Source organism: Anser brachyrhynchus (genome assembly GCF_964034855.1).
Source record: "Anser brachyrhynchus genome assembly, chromosome: 6".
NCBI lineage: Eukaryota > Metazoa > Chordata > Aves > Anseriformes > Anatidae > Anser > Anser brachyrhynchus.
Window position 1 is genome coordinate 3,231,231 of NC_137700.1, and position 11,423 is coordinate 3,242,653.

Here is an 11,423-nt window from a genome sequence, read left to right on the forward strand (position 1 = left end):
GAGTAGTAGAAGTCCTGTCACTTAATCTCAAAGAAACGGCCTTGAAGAACTAACTTGCTGGTATGAATGATTTAAAAGGAATCCCCAAACTAAACACACAAAGGAAAAATTTCCATCAAAACTCTATCAGTATTACTTTTAGCTTCTGCAGAACTAGTGGCTGATGCCATTTCTTTCACTTTCGTAGGATTTTAATCCATTACAACTCTGGAGTCTTTTTAATATAAAAATGCAAATGACATTCTCTGAGGGGAATCAGTTATTTATTGCATTTTTGGAGCTTTGCAATTATCTATTAATTATTACCTATTATCTAATAGATAATGGTTGCGATTTATATATAATTGTTGCTCACGCTAGTAATGGAGCACTATTACTTTACTGCCTGCGCTTTTCTGCTTCGTGTGCACAAAGGTACCTGCATTTCGCTGCTACTTTACTTCTGTCTTTCCAGGGCTCACCCTCTACCTCACTGTCTACTGCACCAGTCATGATGGCTTGGTTGTGATTCTATAATGAGCCTAGCTTTTGAATACACTTTTTCTGGGCGTCACTTTGTGATAGCAAGTTAATTTGTGAGGGCTTATCACCTATGACCTGCTTCTCAGTAGGTACACGTTTGGCCTCTGTTAAGCAGAGAGTCAATCACAGCTTAAGATTTTGTCCAAGATGCCATTCACGAAACTGAGTTTAACCTTGACAGAACTGAGTTTAACCTTTAAACCTGAAGCTCCGTTAAAGAATAAAGCAGCACCCAAGCCAGGAAATAGAAGTTAATCGTCACTTTACCCTGAAACGCACGTAAAGCCGGTGAGCTATTCTGTGCTGGCAGGATTGCTGCCGGGATGGCCGACGAGGCGGCGGGCACAGGGGGCCACAGGACCTGCTCCCCGGGGCCACAGGTCCTGTCACAGGGGGCTGCCGGGGGTCTCCAGGCGCCGGGAACAGCGGCAACAGCGGGGACAGAGGGGACAGCAGCGACAGCAGCCGCCACCTCAGCCGAGGCCGTCTCCACAACTGCCACAACGGCCTCGGAACGCCGCCCAACTCGGAGCTCCAGCGTGACGCCTTTTCAACCTGGCCGCGGTGCTCACGGCTAAAAGCAGAGCGTTTCCTCCGGCGTGTCTTTACTGTCGGTGCCGGACCGGCCCTCACCCCGAGCTCTCCCTGCCGGGAGGGCTTTGCGGTTGGGGTTTCCCTCCCGCCGCCGCCGCGGGCAGGCCCCGCGCGCAAGCTGTCCGCGCTGGGGAGCGGCATGTCGCCCGCGGCGAGAGCCCGAGGGCGCGACACGAAAAAGCCCCGACACGAAAAAGCCCCGACGTGCGGGCGAGGCGGCGGGGACACGGCTCTGAGGGAGCGGCCGCTTCGCCCCGCCGTCCTCCTCCCCTCCCGGGCCGCCCCGCCGAGCCCCGTGCGCCTCAGGTGCTGCCCTGAGAGGGCGCTCGGGCACTGGGACAGCTGCCCAGGGCAGTGGTCGTGGCACCGAGCCTGACGGGGGTCCAGAAGTGTTTGAACAATGCTCTCAGACATAGGCTCTGCTTTTGGGGTGGTCCTGTGTGGAGCCAGGAGTTGGACTCGCTCATTATTGTGAGCCCTTTCCACCTTGGGATGTTCTCTGATTCTAGGTCAGCAATCCATTATCTGATGAGAGGTGTGGAGTCATTCGAAGGGAAGAGAGACCAAAACACTTCTGGTTTCCAGAAGCGGGTATTTGGTAACCAAACCGATGATTCCTTTTCTTCTAGAGCGAGTAGCAGCAGGGATCCGCTTTACAATATGCTGGCAACAAGGAAACGAAGAATTGCAAACAAGACGTAGGACTTGAGCAGCAGCTTGTATACATGCATCAGCTTATAAATGAGCACACAGCTGAGCGATAATGCAAAAATTGGACAAACTAAGAGAAGACGTTAACTGTAAATTTTATAGGTATACACTTTACTATGACGTAAGAACTGGGCAAGACCTTTCAGGGAAAAGAGCTGTTGGCATGTAATTTGAAGTAAGCTTCAAATCCCAGAGGATGATTTTGTTGGAACTTTATTCAGCTGAAAACGTGGAAGCCTTGTTTCTGCTTGTGTTAGTTACAGCTCCAGTTTACTTTGGTTGGGAGGGAAGGCATTCCAGGCTAATGTGCTGTACCTGTTCCTTCAGCTCGTTGTCCATAAACGGAGGAGCAAATGAAATTCTTTGAATCTCCATTAAATGCAGCACTACAAAGCGGAGTAGAGGGCGATTTGGCACTTAATTTTTCTGTAAGCAGAAAACCCAACAGAATCTCCACAACAGTTTTCAAATCTTGTCCTGCAGTAAATGACCAGCTGAGTGAAGCTTGCATTTAGAGTATGTGCTCCTACGTTAGAGGGAAATAGCTTTTCCTCTTCAGAAGTGCAACTGAGTGGTGAACTGGCAGCTACGTAGGGAACTAGTTGTACCAAAGGGTTTGTGTTGAAGGCACAGAAAAATATGCAGGTCCCAACAGTAAAGGATTGTCTGTAGGCATCACACTGAGTACAGATGTTGTCCGCGAGTTCGTGCCCAGTGCACCGCGCCAATAAGCACCCAGAGTCGGAATGCACACCAAGGTCTTTTAATTACATAATTAATTACAGAACTCTGCAGAGTCAGGTACTTGGCTATCTTTCGCAAAGCAAGCACACCTCTGACTCGAATCACCGTCATTCATACACAGGAAACTTGTGAAAACTCTCTCTTTGGCTCCTTTTGATTGGTTATTACAGCTCACCTAACTTTTCTCTACTGAGCTTGCGCATTACAGAGGAACACCGGGGGGGGGGGGGGGGGGGTACAGGAGGAGGGGGACACACACCGAATCCCACATTAGCAAGGATTATCATTTTGACAGGTGTGATTTCTAATGTGTTAATGACCCTTAATGAGCAAAAGGTTACTACAGGCCAGTCTGGAGCTGGTTTTCTCCTTGTTTTTTCCCTTTTATCCCTTCTCTTCCTTGCTTCTGCTAGCTCAAGGCTACCTGTCTCTCTCCTTCCTTATTTTCTCAGCTAAAAGACTACACAAGCTACAGGCCTCCCTATTTTCTTCAAGGTTTCCTTGCTTTTCTCCCAGCTTTGGGACTACACAGGTGTGCTTTGATATTTGCCAGTATAGCTAAAACTCATGCCAGTCTGCTCACGCACAATAAGCAGTAAGAGTTAAGGACTGGTTTCATCTGCTTTTTACATAGTAACATCCTCCTTATGTTTTAGATATGCTGTAGTTAAAGCTTAAAGTAGTTCAAGTAGTTAAGTTAAAGGAGTAAAGTTACTCCTTGTGGAGTAATTGCCTTAAGTGACTAGGCATTATAAGCACCCCTCCATCCCAAAAGCTACCCGCCTCCAAGGGGCAACCACCCCTCACTGAGCACATCCTCTGAATTTCTCGGAGCCTGTACCTTTAAACGCAAGCGAGGTAATTTCTACCAATCACAACCAAGATACGCATGACTGGAGTCACTCAAGCTCCACCTAAAAGATAGAAAATAATATAAATTGGCTTAAGAGAAAGGGAATGTTGGGGAAGATACTGTCACGAAGGATACCTTCTGACATCAGTCGACAGGCTGAGCCTCTCACCCCTCCCCCCCCCCGCCCACTGGGATGCTGCGAGGTAAGATCTGAACGCTTGGTTATACCAGGCGTCTCCACGGAAACTTAGAAATCTCTAGCGTCTTTATGCTTTTTAACATCTTAATACCTAGGCCGTGTACCTGTGCATTTCATGCATGCTAGCTTGCTTTTGCAGACAGTGAATTTATCACTGGCAATCCAAAGGACCTGTGTATCTGTTGCCGTAATAAACTGCACTTAATTGCATTGTTCCTGGCCGTGACAGTTCTCCTTGAACGCGACTAGAGCGAGGGCGTGCTGCGTTGTTGGTGGATCCGTGGCCGTGATAGTTCAGTACCCTGAAGCCGACCGGACCCGTAACGGTCAATCGGCTACACCCCTTAATGCGACACTACTAAAGGAAGAAGATGACAGGGCTTGCATTAGGCACGAGTTGCATTAGGCTTTGCATGTGAAAACATCCCCAAATAATTTCACATGGATTTAACGTTTTTAAAGGGAAAAAAACAGGAAGGTGTAGTCTTTCTGTAAGCTACAGCCCTAGATAGTTAAGGCATCAGCATTCATTCCTTTGCTTGACAACAAACTATGAACATACAGAAGAGTTAAATATTTTCATTGCATTCTTAAAGGCGATTTTTCAGACTTGTGCTTCAGTTGTTGGAGTTGAAGAAATCGGTAGACGCCCTTACTTTTACGTTAAGACCAAAATCTTTATCTAAGATTGTGTTATCTAACACAACTAAACTCCCACCCCCACATGTCTTTTTGGAACTTCTGAAAGATCTTTCTGCAGTCCCACTCTGATGGTCTTTCAGTTGTTGAACCTGAGCTGTGCCTACCGCACCAACGAATGCTTTCATGACACAGTATTTTGTCAAAGCAGTTTTGCTTCTTGGAGCTACAGAAGCAGCTCTGGCTACATGATAGGGAACTGTGCTGCACTGGCAAAAACAGACTTACTTACAGACTTAACACCACTTGCTAACTTGATCTATTTCAAATCTCATTTTAACTTTAAAGAGCAATCAGTTTTGCGGTTCCTGTCTTACTAAGTTGCCTTGTTTTGCATGGAAGGTCAGCCTGTGAATGTTTTGCTTTATTGCATGCTTCAAAAAAAGGCTGAGAGGAAGAGACTGGAGGAACCTTTTCTATTCTATAGACTTTCCCCCACGAATGTGGAATTGCAGGCTACTTGGATGAATGTTCGAATGTAAGGGAGCAAGCCTCAGCCAAAGGAGGTAGAATCCTTGCTTAAGAGGAAGTAGCAGTGTGGGGACATCTTTGCTTAATGGGAGCCGTTTAAACTCTTCATAGAAACTCAATAAGCTCTACATCTTATGTTTGGAAAGCAGTATGGTTACGCAGCTGCTAACCTAATGACTTGAGTCTTCTGCTCTGCAACCACGTTTTGTTTTCAAGCAGTGCATACATCAGTTTAGGCTTTGGACAAGGAGATTTGTAATGCAAATAGTGATAAACCAGAATCAGTGCTACTGACGAGTGTAATGGTGAAATGCAGCAAATCAAGTGTTCCTGGAGAACTGTGAGATTACAAAACCAATAAGCCATGAAGCACTTTTTTTTTTTTTTTTTAATCAATTCTTATATGCTGAAATAACACCTTCAAGAAAATCTGTTTATCCAGCCAGGCGACGGTGTCTACCTGTAAGCACAAAGGAAACGCCTTGAGAGTTCGTTTGCTGTATTTGAAGTTCTTATACCCTGCAGAAATAATTATTTAGAGTAACATGTAACTGAGGAGATCGTAGCAGGAAGTATATTATTTCTAGCATTAAATTGCTGCCCCGTTGCCAGTGCAATCTAGGGAGAGAACTGTATATAATAGTTAAACTCCCCTGGACTGACTTAAATTTTAAAATATTCTGACAAAGTAAGCTCTAAATCACTTGACATTTTGAACAGTTTTAAACGGGTACAAAACCGAAGCTTTATAAACCAAGCAGCATTTATAATGCTTCATATATAAAAACAATGCCTATTTTTAAGATTTGTTACATATCTATGTAGATACGCTTGCTGGAAAAGCCAGGTCTGTTGTAGACCAAATGCTGCAGATTAAGACTTGTGGCTTACCAGTTCCATTTCTGTATTTTCTTGGAAAATGTTTCGAGTTAGAGTTTAAATATAAAATGTAAATACTGTACAGATATATATTGAAATAAGTATTTCTTGGTGTACACAGGTGATTTGCATGACAAATACTCTGTATCGATCATTGTTAAAAACGCAATGTTCTGTGTAAATCCACTGCGTATTAATCTTTTCATTTATCATCAAGAGCTGTTACTTAAGCCTGGACATTCTCAAAAATAAAGTGTGAAACTATATACCATTGTGTAGCTCCTCCTTTATCAAGAGTACATGCAAGATAATTGCTCCTTTTTTTTTTCTTTCTAGAGGATGATTCAATTTTATAGCATGGATTATAACCGCTCTTGCAAGTGACCTTCTTTTAAGCACAACAGTTTAAATGATCAGGTTACAGAGAAAACCCTTTCACTGCAAAATAGATTCAATAAAGACTTGTGGCTTACCAGTTTCATTTCAAAACCCAAGGTGTTGGGTTTGATGGAAAAATGGTTGGTTTGGATGGTAAAAAGGTCGTCCGTTTTGATGGTAGGTTTAGTCTGAGTATTGAAGGCTTCCATCAGTAAGCTCTGCATCTGAAAGACAAAGGGAAGAAATGTCATTCCCTGTTGTGATACTCAACATGGAACTGTCTGGCTCAGTGGTTTTCTTTCTAAAGAGAGAAGTCACAAGCCTGCACACAGCTTGATCTGCTCTCTGACTACAGGGCTGAACTGACTGGAGAAGGCAGCTTCCAAAGCCCTCCCATTAAACTGACTGCATTTCAGTTCCATGCTAAAATTGGTCAACTGTACAGAATATTAGGACAAAGCTACCTGTTTTGATAGCAAACGGTAGACCTTAGGTAAGTTGCATTCATTTGAAGGTTTGACTGGACGGCATCCTTGTTTTACTAGTGATCTTGTGGTCAAGCTGACCAAATCCTAGCCACAGAACAGAAGCGTTCAGAAACTGGCTAGAGAGAGCACTTATTAGAGAGAGCAGGAATTTAACTGCTTTAACGCTGCTCTTTCTCTCACGTATCTGGAATTTCCTTAAATCACAAATTATCACTAGCTATCCTTGTTAATTTATTCAAAGTAACATGAGTCCAGGTGAAAAGGCACACTCTAACAAGTCCTCAGTTGTTCCTAGTCTGCTCCTAGCTTACTTGAGAGGTTCAATACAGTAAGAAATAAATAAATAAATAAATAACCTGCTGAAGTGGCCTTTTTTCAGATTAGATTCCACCATTCAGAAAATCCTGCTTAAGAGATGTTTTTTCTTTTCTTTGAAAGACTGACCTTCCCCCACATGAAACTAATTAGTATCTTTAGGCTTGATGAAATACATGAATTCCTCAATTTACCAAAATTGCTTTGCACAGCCCTCCCATCCTGCTTATGTTGCAAGCAGCGTATCTAAGTGGGGTACTGTTGGGGTACATCTCTTTCACTCATGTAGCCCAGTGATCCCAATGCCCTGGACTTGTGTAATGTGTGCAAGACATTTACTTTCTCCCTATACTTTTGACTGGTTTAGAATAAGCGAGTTCGCCATCTGCTGGCCAGAGAATTCACCGAAGCCCAAAGAGCATTAGAGCAGACGCATTTTCTTCTGTGCTATTCCTGATTTATCAGCTAGAAGAGACACAGTTTAGTACAATCAGGATTCTTTTGACATTAGTAGCATAAAAAGTCTATTTTTGCAACACTGGTATTTGAAAGACCTCCGTTCAGTCCCTAATTTTGTTCTTGATAATGGGACAGATTGTATTAATGTTTGCAAGAATGTGTGAACAACCAGCCTCCCCTCCATGTCGTATTTTAAGATTAAAACTTGTGGTCGTCCCTGTCTCAAAACACAGTCATGCTTTGCAACAATCGCACTCCCTCTTTAGCTTGAAGGAACTTGTCAGTGCCAGAATCTACTGACTATGGCAATTTACTTCATCATCCAAACCGGGCAGAATTTTTGAAAACCTCTAGCAAGATTTCACTTCTCCAAACATTATGTAGAAGACATTCAGCTGTAAAGCAAGAAGATGAAGTCCTTTGTTTCCTATGCCAGAATGACATTTTCAACACTGAACAGGATTGTCACCGACCGTTAACTGGTTGTTAAGTTGTGGCTAGGTATAAAATGTAGAAAATGTTTAAAAATAAAACTTGCCTTTGGATAGTGAACTGTCTTCTTCGGGGATTACTTCAGTTACCTGTAAGAGGAAAACAGATGATTTGGGGGGGTTGTTTGTTTTTAAGAACGGGTGCAGTCTTGCCAGTAATTTAGCTGGTATTTTTCAAAGTGACCTCTTAGAAACTTTACAGCACTGTTGAATCAACATGTCTCTAACCCTACAATTAAATAATGCTAAAAGATGCAGCAATTTATCTTCCTGCAAGTGCTTATTAAGATATCTGAGTAACTGCGACCGTGGCTTCATCACAGATATATATATATATATATATATTTAATACTACACACTTCTGCTCAGAAAGAAAATCACGGAAAATGTAAAATTTCATTTGAGATGCTGAATTTGTTGCAGTGTGAGATCTTCTTCATCACATGATTCTATTCGTAATTAAACCATATTATCTACTGAGAGACCAAGATTACGACAAGAACAGCACAGAGTTCAGCATGAAGCCGATCAGGAGCTCAAGTTTGTACTTATTTTTTTGTAAGGAGATGTACCAAGCTGGCTTTTTTATTGTTTCATCAGCACATTTCTAAGCCTATATGAGCAGGGGAAAAAAAAAAAAAACAAAAAAAACCCAAGTAGAACAATTGCAGGGCTCCTCAGTTTACAGCATGAGGTCGCTTTTTCCAGGTGAAAAGCAGAGCCATAAGTGGCAGTACACTAAAGCCCTGGCACGTGGAGATCCGAGAGGAGAGCTGTTTGGCCCTCCTTTTCACTCCTGGGAACCACATACCTCAAAACCCACAGACTATGGGATATATCTCAGAGAAATCTTGGGAAAGGAGAGCATGAAGAGCATGTTTGTAAATTTATTTCTCCCTGGGCTTCTTCTGCTTCTCCAAGAAATACTTGTTTGAATATAACTTTGGCAGCAGTACTTATGCTGTTTTGCACCTACCACATTTAAAACTCCTACAAAAAACTGAAAAGTTAGACTGAAAAGCATCTCTTTCCGTTCTACTTTGTAAAGCTGCATGTTTTCCTCATGCAAAACAACAGGGGAATGGAAGCTAGAAAAGGAAATGCTGAATGTAAAACAAAACAAAACAAACCTCAGCCCTCCAGGACAAAAGCCGATAACTAAGTGCTTTCTAACATGCTGATTAGGTTTCAAGAGGATACCGCTTTAAATAAGTGTAATTGTCTGTCCATAGGCAGAAGCTGAATAATGGCAGGATGAATATCTATACTTAATTTTTTGTTACTGTCTTCCTGTAGCACACAGGGACTTGTTACGTTTAGGGAAAATGCTAACCTAATGGAGGGTTTAAACCATAAGCTAGTTTGTTATACCAAAATGACTGAGAGAACAAAGCATAAAGTGTTTTCAGATTTCTAGTACACCTTGATTGCTATCCATTAAACTTAAGACAGGTTAAACAAAGCACAGGAAATAAGAGAACTCCTAGTCCCACAACTGGCAAATTGTGCGCACACTTTCCATTCCTGAGAAAATAATACACAAACCTGAAAAATGCATTTAACTGAGAAACGAAGACATCCTTGTCCTATTGGAAGACTAAGGTGACAGCTCTTGGGCTCAGTGATTTTCAGGTAAGCTCCAGTCTTCAACTTGCAGACACCAGTGACAGCTCCTTTTTTTGCATTGAAAGGGAAAATGTTTCAACAACACATTGAAAACATACTTAAGGGACAAGAAACAAAATCAAGACTGCAGTGAGAAGGAAAACAGAAAAACAATACTGGGAAAAAAAAAAAAAAAGAGAAAAGAGAAAAGACCTTGGTCTTTGTATCGACCAACGAGATAAGCCTTACACATTTTTAAGTTTATTTTTGACGATTGATTGATGCGTTACCAGATATTAAGTACTAATCAAGAGCAAATATTAACACTAGTAAGAATAAATCCGATCCGCCAGCCCTTATTCAAAATACATCAATTTCTAATTTGGAGACAACGTCTCTCTGACAAGGAAGTAGAAAAGCTGTAAATACCGATATAGTTTCCTCTCCCGATGTTCCATATACATACCGACGCTGTTCCTACACCTACACTCTGAGCATAAATTTATGTTGACATGAGTATCGGGTGTTATTTCTCTCTCTGTTTGCCTTGAGAGACTCTCCTCCTGTCCACTGAAAAGTAAACTCAAGATTCCAGATCAGTTAAGACAGTTGCTAGCCCCCCATTCAGAGTTCTGCAGCAGCACTGTTCAGATTTTTCAGCAGTCTCTTTACAAAATGACCACTTATAAGTGTACAAAAACACTTATCACCTAGCTTCTCAGTAGGTACACGTTTGGCCTCTCTTAAGCAGAGAGTCAATCACAGCTTAAGATTTTATACAAGATCCCATTTTCAAGTTTGGGGTTATTTCAGAAAATCTTTTTCCCTAGAAACAGTACTACTAGTAACACTTGAACTGGTTTGCCAGCACAACCTTTTACCGTGTTAGAAATGATGTTGACTTCTACCTTCATGTAGCATACATAGTGTCCTGTGCGACAGTTGATTCCATGATGCACCAGCACCGCATATAAGGCGTAGAGGAGTGGTTCTCCACTTGACTGAGACATGTAGGCTCGGAGGTCCAAATACTCAGGATATTTTACCTCCTAAAGAGAGACCAAGAAGATAGAAAAATTATATCAGAGTACTTCGCGGACTAGCCAGAGAAAAACACTTCCAAAAAACAGAGACTGGAATTATATGAATATATTTCTTGATTCACTAAAAATAAGTCTTCCCATAAGCAATGTTTAATACTAGAAGTTGCAGACAACTGTTTCCTGATGAATTAGCCTTCTCAGAGGAAAGTATATGCTTCTTGTCAAGCAGGAACTTTACTGATATTAAGAGAAAAATGAAAAAAAGAGAAAATGAAAATAAAAGCAGACCATTTCTCTATATTCTTAAGGTATATTCTTAATATACCTTGTTGATCTTTCCACCTGTGAAATCTGCAAATCTTTTCAGTGATATTGTGAGAACGTTGGAAGAACGGTGTATGGTAAATCTCTTGGATGCAGGAACCATCTTTTTACACCTTAAAAACAAGCAGAGACAAGTGTTTGAAAGCATCTTCTTTTTCGCCCCCAAAACAAACTCCTTTTAATGTCTCACGCATGCTTATGCTATTTGAATGATATTTACTTGCATCATGTGTTTGGTTTTTTCTTTTCATAAACCCATGCACTGCATGTCACGTTTGTTAATACAGAGAAGAAGGTAAGTTTTACCAACAACTCAGAGCACAGCGGGAACAGGAATCTCTCACGAAAGCGTATTACCAGGGAGTTATAAAATATAAACAAAAAATAGTAAAAATGAGTTATATATAAGACTAATAACAGTTATCAGCAATGGAAAAAGTACCGTACATGTGCAAGGCCTTTCCTTTTAAGCTCACAAAAAGACAGAAAATTCTGGCTTTAAGTGTGACTGAACCGATCACACCTCAAAGAGCACGTTAAGGAAGGACCATGCAATTCAGATGTGAGGTGCTATTACAGTTCTTTCTCTTCCTCAGACATCACTTATGAGAATCCTGAATACGCTGCATGTTGCTTTCTAGGATCCGC